Source organism: Erpetoichthys calabaricus, chromosome 5, assembly GCF_900747795.2.
Source record: "Erpetoichthys calabaricus chromosome 5, fErpCal1.3, whole genome shotgun sequence".
NCBI lineage: Eukaryota > Metazoa > Chordata > Cladistia > Polypteriformes > Polypteridae > Erpetoichthys > Erpetoichthys calabaricus.
In genome coordinates this window covers 249,332,716-249,341,367 of record NC_041398.2, presented here as the reverse complement: position 1 = coordinate 249,341,367, position 8,652 = coordinate 249,332,716, and the positions used below count along the sequence as shown (strand labels likewise).

Here is an 8,652-nt window from a genome sequence, read left to right as displayed (position 1 = left end):
ATTATTGGGGTAACGCAGTGTGCAAACTGAACTCTGCAACACTACAGGTTGTATCCTCCACTTTGCGTTTTTTAACGGAGTTTAGAGTGTGGACTGTGTGCTTTCCTTTTTAAAAAGAAAAAGGGTTTTCCTTCCCGCTATTGTTAGATTTTCATGTTTGTTTATCTTTTTGATGTACTTTATTTATATTTTCTTATGTAATAGAAGATACTGTTGCTATTCCTGGAATTGCTGGCGTGTCTTTCATTGTGTGTTTACTCACCGCCCAACTTAAAGAAACCTGTGCGCTATTATCGGTAAATCACACGAGTTCCTGGTCTCTTAATAAAACTGGGTGGTGTTGTCAGATATTTTAACGGTGTCTAGGTTAGATTACCTGGATGTGTGACCAGACACCCATCACATAGGGCACACGGAAGGACTCCAGGTGCCCAACAAGCTTCTTCCGCCCAAATAGGGCCCTGCAAATGTCCATACGCCCCCTGGTGGAGGCCACAGGCCCCAACAGTGCTGAGCTTTTATGGAAACCCAGTGGGCTGCCCTCTGTCAGTCCAAGGGAGAAACTGTCCTGAAAACACACTCTCCCCTGGTCCTTCCATACTCGGGTAAGGGCTTCAGCCGACCGCCACAGGAGGCAAGCTGTCCTGGAGAATAAAATAGTCATTTTTTTTTAAATTCTACATTGGTTATGTTAAATTTAATGTTTTGCTCAAACAAATGAGGATGAACTATAAAAGAATTTACAGGTCCCTGTGCTGCAGCCCTCCACATTGTGCTCAGGTTCCTCCTGTTGACTTGAATTCTCCTCGAGATGTTTCTAGAACTTGACTGGAGTTCCACCTGTGGCCATCTGGCCACATTTAGAAAGACACTCCTGTGTGTATAGGAGGTCCCACAATTCACACTGCATGTCAGGACAAAAACCAAACCATGAAGTCCACTCTGTAGACCTCCGTGATTAAACTGTAGTGAGGTGTAGATCAGGGTGAGGGGAGAAAAACCATTTCTAAAGCTTTGAGGGGTCCCAGGAGATAGATACTTTATTAATCCCAAGGGGAAATTCACACACTCCAGCAGCAGCATACTGATAAAGACAATATTAAATTAAAGAGTGATAACAATGCTGGTATACGGACAGACAATAACTTTGAATAATGTTAACGTTTACCCCCCGGTGGAACTGAAGAGTCACATAGTGTGATGGAGGAATGATCTCCTCAGTCTGTCAGTGGAGCAGGACGGTGACAGCAGTCTGTCGCTGAAGCTGCTCCTCTGACTGGAGATGATCCTGTTTAGTGGATGCAGTGGATTCTCCATAATTGATAGGAGCCTGCTCAGTGCCCGTCACTCTGCCACAGATGTCAAGCTGTCCAGCTCCATGCCAACAATAGTGCCTGCCTTCCTCACCAGTTTGTCCAGGCATGAGGCATCCTTCTTCTTAATGCTGCCTCTCCAGCACACCACCGCGTAGAAGAGGGTGCTCGCCACAACCGTCTGATAGAACATCTACAGCATCTTATTGCAGATGTTGAAGGACGCCAGCCTTCTACAGCAGCCTTAAGAATGGTGACTCTCGAGAAGTTTGGAACGACTGGGACTCTTCTAAGAGTTGGTCGTCCAGCCAAAATGAGTAACTGGGCAAGAAGGGTCTCGGCCAGGGAGGTGACCAAAATGTCAATGGTCACTCAGCTTCAGAAGTCCTCTGCTGAGATGGGTGAAGCTGTTGGAAGGATGACCACCTCAGCAGCTCTCCATCAATCAGGCACATATCACAGCCCACTTGGGGTCTGCCAGACAAAATTTACAGGACTGCGAGAGCGTGAAGAGAAAGATTCACCGGTCTGATGAGACAAAAACTTAAAACTCTTTGGTCGGACCTCCAATCCCCATGTCTGCACTGCTCATCTCCTGCCTCATACAGTCCCTACGGTGAAGTTTGGTGGTGGCATTCTCACACCATTGGGATAGGGGGACTGACTGCTCAGAACAAACACAGCCAAATACCGAGAAGACCCTGAAGAACATCTGCTCCAGAGCGCACACCACGGACTGGGGCGGCTGTTAAATGACCCCAAATCAACAGCCAGGACAATCCTGGAGTGGCTTTGGGACACCATCTTTAGTGTCCTTGAGCGGCACAGACGCAACCCCATAGAACATGTGTGGAGAAACCCAAAGGCGGCAGGTTACAGACGCTCCCCGTCCAGCGTAACGGACTTTGAGAGGATCTGCCAGGAAGAAAGGGGATAACCTGACCAAGTCCAGGAGGGCAAAGTTTTTTTTTTTCTTTTTAGTCATTCTGGTGACTACAGTGTGTGTGTGTGTGTGTATCTCTCCATTTATTTAATGAAGGAGCTTCTGTAAAAAGCCAAATTTCTCCCAGGGACAAATAAAGTTCTATCTAAATAACACCACTCCGGTGGGCTGGTGCCCTGCCCGGGGTTTGTTCCCTGCCTTGTGCCCTGTGTTGGCTGGGATTGGCTCCTGCAGACCCCCGTGACCCTGTAGTTAGGATATAGCGGGTTGGATAATGGATGTATGGATGGATAAATAACACCAAGATGTTTCTTCTATTGGCTGGAGTTTGAGGCCTCAACTTTGACAGTTATCTTTTGGCTCTCTTCACATCTCATTTTCTGTTTGGGTTCCTTTTAAGAAAAAAATAAATAAAGAGGACTGACCTTCAAAAAACAAGCCAATTAAAACAAAGAAAAAGAGCTGAATTAGCAGCAAATACAAGTCACTGATTAAGAAAAGGGTTAGAATGAAAACCTGCAGCCACACTAGCGCTCCAGAACAGGAGCTGGAGACCCCTGATGTTGATGCTGCATCCTCCTCTAGGCTTTCTGAAGTCTGACAGATGTGAGAGATGATCGATTCTCGGGGCTGCGTAAATCTCACGACTGCGCCCATCACCGTGGACTGCCCAAGTCAAGCCCACAACTGAGCCCAAAACGAGGCTTTCTCAGTCAAATCTCGAATTTATTAGCGCGATTCGACGGTACAATTTTTAAAACCTTTTGACATTTTTCCGGCATAATCTGGAATCTGCGCTCCAAAGAGCTTCACGGGACTTCGTCCATCCATCACAACTTGTCGTTTTTCTGACTCAGACACGCGCAGAAACAGAAACGCAAATAACGCGAGAGTAACGTGCGCGTGACCGTATCCAGCGGGGTTCTTACGGAAGTCACGCCTTCACCTTTGACTCAGCCAATTGAGATTTGTAGTCAGCGGACGTCATTGCCGGAAAGGCTGAATGCCTGCGGGCGATCCGCCTCACGTGATGCATGACGCAACATGCTTAGAGGAAGCGAAGCTTCCTGGTTGTTTTCCAAAGGCAGACGCTCGAGCGGGGAAGGTGGCAGCAGCGGTGCAAGAAATGTGAGAGGCGGCGTCAGGTGAGAGGCAAGCGTTAGTTATTCTGTTCGCGATGCCATTCATTTAATTACAAAGTGCAATGGATTGGGGTTTTGCCATTCTTCCCTGTCTTTCTTACACTGTTGTCGCCCTGTGTGTGTTCCGTCTGTCGCTCCCCTGTCCCCGTGCACAGGTTAACTGCGCTGTGCCCCGCACTGTCTGCACTCAGGGCCGCGCGACTTCAGTAATTCACTTTGTAAACAGAACGCGTGCTTTGACGTCACGGCCCGCTCACCTGCCAACGTCTGTCCTGATGACTCAAACCGCACCCTCGGGTGACTTTATGAGTTTGACATTTGACAGATTCACGAGTTGTTGTAACGGACCGACTTTAGTCCCAGGTGACTTGTGTGTCACTTGCTCCCCCTTTTAAGTGTGAATGTTGTTTCAGAGAGAGCGCGTTCAGTGAATCGCGAGTGGAGTGAATAACAGAGCAACGCCTTCATACTATTTCAGTTTTTTTTTTAAAATTTATTATGAACTTGCGGTACTCTTGTGTATTAAAAGGACGGCAGTGAAACCTCCCCCACGGAGCCCCAACACTAGAATGGGTAGGGGGGGAAACCTTATGCAACCTCCCCTCTTCAATTTGGTGCCACGACCTTTGTATCTGTAGTTTTCCGACTCCACAAATGAATACAGTATATGTATTTCTATAATATTTCAGCCATCCATCCAGTTTCCAACCCGCTGAATCCGAACACAGGATCACGGGGGTCTGCTGGAGCCAATCCCAGCCAACACAGGGCACAAGGCAGGAACCAATCCCGGGCAGGGTGCCAACCCACCGCAGTCTATAATATTCCAGTTTCTGTAAATTTCTATATTTTTTATCCTCTGTGTTCCTTTGTCATGCCGTCCTTTTAGTACACAAGTACCATAAATTTCCTTCTTGCATTTAAAAAAAAAAAAAAAAAAAGTGTGTCCATATCCAGGTCAACAGAACTCCGTGGTGGTGGTGGTCCACGATCCTTTATCACAGACCTAAACCAAACGGCATTCATTCCATTCTGGCTGTTCTCCACGTTCACACACACCTCATCCTCCCTCGTCTTTGGTCACGTTAAATGCAGTAGCCCCACATGAGTTCATTCTGTGACCCAATCTCGAAGAGACGACACGGGAGACAAGTGGACTCACCATCACTCATGACGGACTACTGTAGAGTAGTCATTTAACGTGACCGAACACGGGGAGGATGAGATGTGTGTGAACGTGGAGAACAGCCAGAATGGAATGAATGCCGTTTGGTTTAGGTCTGTGATAAAGGATCGTGGACCACCACCACGGAGTTCAGTTGACCTGGATATGGACACAGTTTTATTTTTTTTTAAATCCAAGAGGGAAATTTATTTGCAACAGTAAAGCACAAAGCCATAAGACACTGTAACGCAGATACAAGAAAATAAGCCAAGGCGCAGCAACTGGCACCTAACGTTATCATAAGCACATACAGTCAAGATTCATACAAAAAAGAGTTAACTCTAACAGTACCCAAAGTAATAATTCAGAATTCAGCAACATCACTTCAAGTAACAGAATTTAAAATGTTTAAAGCTCTATGAATAAAAGACTCCATAAATCCCCTCAGGAACCTAAATCTCAGCCTGATGGCAACCACTGACATTTATGAGACAGAGGATGGTGTCTCCCTGACTGAATTGAGTTTAGCCTTCTTTCTGACCTTTTGTGATCCAGTGTAGTGACAGAGGGCTGCTGCAAACCAATACATTTTACACTGCCATCAAGAGTTTGACCACTATGCTGGAGAAACGACGTTCCAGATGGGCCGCCTCAAATTGGGACCTGAGTGCTGCTGTGTGACGCCTCAATGCCTCACCAGTTCTGATCCCTGACCCCAATTGGCTCTCCCAACGGTTTTTACTCTTCTGGGGATGCGGCCCCCGAGGGCTTTCCCCCATCCCCTTCATAATGTGAGCTGCCTTCTTATGGGCAGCTGCAGCAGAGCTACTCTTGCGGAGAACAGAAAGGAGTCCTGTCTGCCACTTTTGGAGCTGCGTAGAGTTTTTACGGTGGCTGCAGTGCCAATCCTGTGACCAACCCCCATGATTTCACTGCAAGTTTGAGGACTGCTTGCAGGGCCAGATGCAGTTTAACATCACATTCATGGACGCTATTCAGAGACCTATGACGAAGACTGGACTCCTTTGGTACTGTGTTTCTTCAGAGAACCCTTGGGTCCTGCTGGTTTGACTTTGTGTTGCTCACGGAGTCCCGAATGAGGCACATGACCTGCATTGTGAGGGAGCGCCAGTTACAGCACTACGGTGACTAGGCGTGATTACCCAAGGGTGATCCGGCTCACAGGATCCTCATTGTTGATGACCCGAGTGGCTGGACCAGGCCAAGGGGACACCCACATGACACCTGGCTGGGACAAATAGAGGGTTATTTCCGTAGGGTGGGACTGGACCGTGTTTCTGCCTGGGGGGTTGCTAACTAGGATTCTGAGGTTTTCGTTGTGTGTTGGGTGTGGCAACTCCTAACCTGATTAAGTGTTTATACTATTAATATGATTAATAATATAATTATACTAGGGGACACCCCCCCGCCTGCACTACGCCCTATCTATCTATCTATCTATCTATCTATCTATCTATCTATCTATCTATCTATCTATCTATCTATCTATCTATCTATCTATCTATCTATCTATCTATCTATCTATCTATCTATCTATCTATCTATCTATCTATCTATCTATCTATCTATCTATCTATCTATCTAATGTTGTCCGCGGAATATGCACTACATTACCTTTCTTGCATACATCCTTTTTTCATCAGAAATTCATGCAGAGGAAGACCCAACAGTGTTAACGGTTGTAGATATTCGTTGTGATATTGTAAGTTGATGTTTTCATCTTCCGCACCATCACCACCAACTCTTTCAGCAGAGTCTATTGATACACATTTAACCAATTTGCTGGATAACCGATCGACAATTTTCACGTTAATTCATTTGACTTCATCGTTTCTCAGTGCTAGGATTGCCCGTGTACTCATTTCATCTGTTGATAACCCTTTAGGGTGAAATTCTTCAATAAGATTTGGATATACAGTAAAAGTCTTCTGTAATTGGGAACTTAAAGTAAGGAAAATGTTTAAATGTATTAGAGCTGAGAGCACAGGAACTGAGTCTGACAAAAGCATTCACACCAATGAGAGGTGAGAGGACCGTGGGCGTGGTTGAATATGGTCGAGAGGAGGGCAGGACTTGAAAAAATCTCATGGCCAAAGTCTTGTCTCTTGACTAAACTCAAGACTCGTCCTAAACAAAGCAAAGAAACTGCCCTGGTCAAAATTGCAAATGATCTTCTCCGGGCATCTTATCAAAATCTTGTGCTTCTTGACCTCAGCTCCACATTTGACACCATATCCCATCAGATACTTTTGAAACGACTCGCTAGTTTTGGAGTCTGTGACCTTGTCCTCCAGTGGTTTTCTTCCTACCTCACTGATAGGAAGCAATTTGTTCAAATAAAGGGCTTTAAATCTGAGAACGCAGTCGTTACTCAGGGAGTTCCGCAGGGTTCTGTTTTGGTGCTGCTTCTTTTTCTCATTTATATCTTCCTAAATCGGTAATATCTTCCGGCACCATGATATTAAATTTCATTGTTACGCTGATGACGCACAGCTATATCTATCCACTAAATCCACTTCTGTTTTCCCTCCAGAAAGTCTTGTCTCGTGGGACTTGAGAAAATCTCCGAAAAAGTCTTGTCTCATCACAGGATTTTTTTTAATATAAGAGAGATGTATTATTATCATATATTATAACATTCTAATTTTCTGAGATACTGAATTTTGAGTTTTCATTACCTGTAATCCATAATCAGCAAAATGAAAAGAAGTCACTCTGTATGTAATGAATCTATATAATATAGGAGTTTCACTTACTATTGTATTACTGAAATAAATTAACTTTTCGGTGATATTCCAGTCTATTGAGATGCACCTGACACTGTGGTTTCAAAATGCGGCCTGACGTGTGGTGCTGGGGAAGAACACCACGGGCTAGCAGAAGAAAGAGCAGCTCCAATGAGCAGAGCTGGCAGCGTACCGCACCGCAGCAGTAGTACAGTAATGGATAGGGACTGACCGATCATCGAGGTTTTACTGTATTTACTTTTCTTTGTTCCTTACTCATTAATAAGATGCTGCAGATGTTCTATCAGACAGTTGTGGTGAGCGCCCTCTTCTACGCAGTGGTGTGCTGGGGAGGCAGCATTAAGAGGAAAGACGCCTCACGTCTGGACAAACTGGTGAGGAAGGCAAGCTCTATTGTTGGCATGGAGCTGGACAGTTTAACATCTGTGGCAGAGCGAAGGGCGCTCAGCAGGCTCCTATCAATTATGGAGAATCCACTGCATCCACTAAATAGTATCATCTCCAGACAGAAGAGCAGCTTCAGCGACAGACTGCTGTCACTGTCCTGCTCCACTGACAGATTGAGGAGATTGTTTCTCCCCCAAACTATGCGACTCTTCAATTCCACCCGGGGGGGTAAACGTTAACATTCAACATTATACAAAGTTATTGTCTGTTTTTCACCTGCATTATTATCATTCTTTAATTTAATATTATTTATTGTATCAGTATGCTGCTGCTGAAGAATGTGAATTTCCCCTTGGGATTAATAAAGTATCTATCTATCTATCTATCTATCTATCTATCTATCTATCTATCTATCTATCTATCTATCTATCTATCTATCTATCTATCTATCTATCTATCTATCTATCTATCTATCTATCTATCTATCTATCTATCTATCTATCTATCTATCTATCTATCTATCTATCTATCTATCTATCTATCTATCTATCTATCTATCTATCTATCTATCTATCTATCTATCTATCTATCTATCTATCTATCTATCTATCTATCTATCTATCTATCTATCTATCTATCTCTATCTTTCTTACCTAATCTTGTTTATTTTTACCTTTCATGTAACATTCTCTTTGACATCGTGTTAAGCTACATTCTTTGTATGAGAGTGTGCTTTATAAATACCACCTAGTAAATGATGTAGTTGTAGATCTGTCCCATGCTGGATCCCATTCGTACCTCACGCAAGCCTAGTGTTGAATCAGTACTAAAATCTTGACTTTGGTATCAGTACCAGCTTTCGGACTTCAGTACCGGTACCAAAACTGTTCTGAATAACAGACAGCTTGCCTTCACCCAACCTCACAGCTGCTTC

The 8,652-nt window shown here is 44.6% G+C and overlaps 1 protein-coding gene across 2 annotated transcripts in view; it reads left to right on the top strand.

Moving 5' to 3' along the window:
- The first annotated feature begins 3,274 nt into the window (after positions 1–3,274).
- Positions 3,275–8,652, top strand: part of herc3 (HECT and RLD domain containing E3 ubiquitin protein ligase 3) — a 125,078-nt gene continuing 119,700 nt past the window's right edge. For both annotated transcript variants that reach the window (XM_051928118.1, XM_051928117.1), the window contains exon 1: positions 3,275–3,401. The gene's annotated coding sequence lies outside the window, so the exon portion shown is untranslated. The remainder of the gene's footprint in view (positions 3,402–8,652) is intronic.